The sequence below is a fragment of the Poecilia latipinna genome, unplaced genomic scaffold (genome assembly GCF_001443285.1).
Source record: "Poecilia latipinna isolate Pla-1442-1.1 unplaced genomic scaffold, P_latipinna-1.0 Scaffold1907, whole genome shotgun sequence".
In the NCBI taxonomy this organism is placed as follows: Eukaryota; Metazoa; Chordata; class Actinopteri; order Cyprinodontiformes; family Poeciliidae; genus Poecilia; species Poecilia latipinna.
Genome location: NW_015114523.1, coordinates 189,770 through 190,965, shown reverse-complemented (window position 1 = coordinate 190,965; position 1,196 = coordinate 189,770).

The window sequence follows — 1,196 nt, the reverse complement described above, 5'->3', positions numbered from 1 at the left end:
GAAATACAAAGTTCCCCGGATGGGGAACTTTGTATTGTTGATGACAACAGAGCTGCTCCTTTGCCAAGAAAAACACGTCTAAATTTGAAGATTGCTGTTGGAGTCGAGGTTTCAAGTTCCCCTATTTCAGTAGATAGTGATGGCTTGGATCTCCCAGTTGTAGGGAGGACAGCATCTGCAGGACCCGGACAAGCTGAGGAGAACTTTTTCAAGTTCTCCGATGAGCTCCAGAACAGCTGGGTGAACGTTGCTTTCCAGAGCATCCTGAACCTGAGCGTCACCAAGCGGTGTCTCGCTCAGGAAAGGATTTTTCTGGAGGCATCGTCCATCCCCTGCTGTGGGAAGCTCATACACTCAGCTGTCCGTCAGCCCGGCAAACATTTTTGTCAACAAGACCTTTCCCCAGTTCTGATGGAGCTGACGGAGAAGAAGCTACCGTCAGGTCTGGGAAAGGACTATGACATTAAAAGTTTGTTGGAGTCTGTTCTGGTCTGGTTGGACTCGTTTGGTGGTGACACAGATAGAGAGATGTATGACAACGACTTCTGCTCTAACTGTGGAGCCACTTCCCTCAGGCTCCTGAACAACGGCGCCATGATTGCCCTTCCACCGATACTATTTTCAACCAGTATATCCATACTGCTGGAGTACTGGTTGGATTTGGCATGTAAGCGCCGTTGTTCAGGCTGCGGGTCACCCTGGCAGAAAAAACACTGTCTGGCCGATAACAAGGTCCTGGTGTTTTTTCTGCACAGGGTGACCAGGAGGTACCAAACAAAAGCCACTCAGACCATCGAGGTCCCTGCAGAATGTGGGACGGAGACGTACCACCTGTCCTCTGTCATCTGTGGGGATCCGAAGCTGACGGAGTTCTACTGCTATTTAAATAAGGGAGAACGAACCGTGAAGGCAGAAAACGAGCATGTCTTCACTGCAGACAGTGACTGCAGTGAAGACATGTCCAACAACGGCTTCATTTATATATACGAGAAGAACTGATCAGACACCAGAGGACAAAAGGCAAAAAGATTTGACAGGTTTCCTGTTTGCAGGTTTCTCTCCGGGCGCTCCGGCTTCCTGCCACAGTTTGAAATGATCCAGAAAACGAGCATGTCTTCACTGCAGACAGCGACTGCAGTGAAGACATGTCCAACAACGGCTTCATTTATATTTATGAAAAGAACTGAGAACACCAG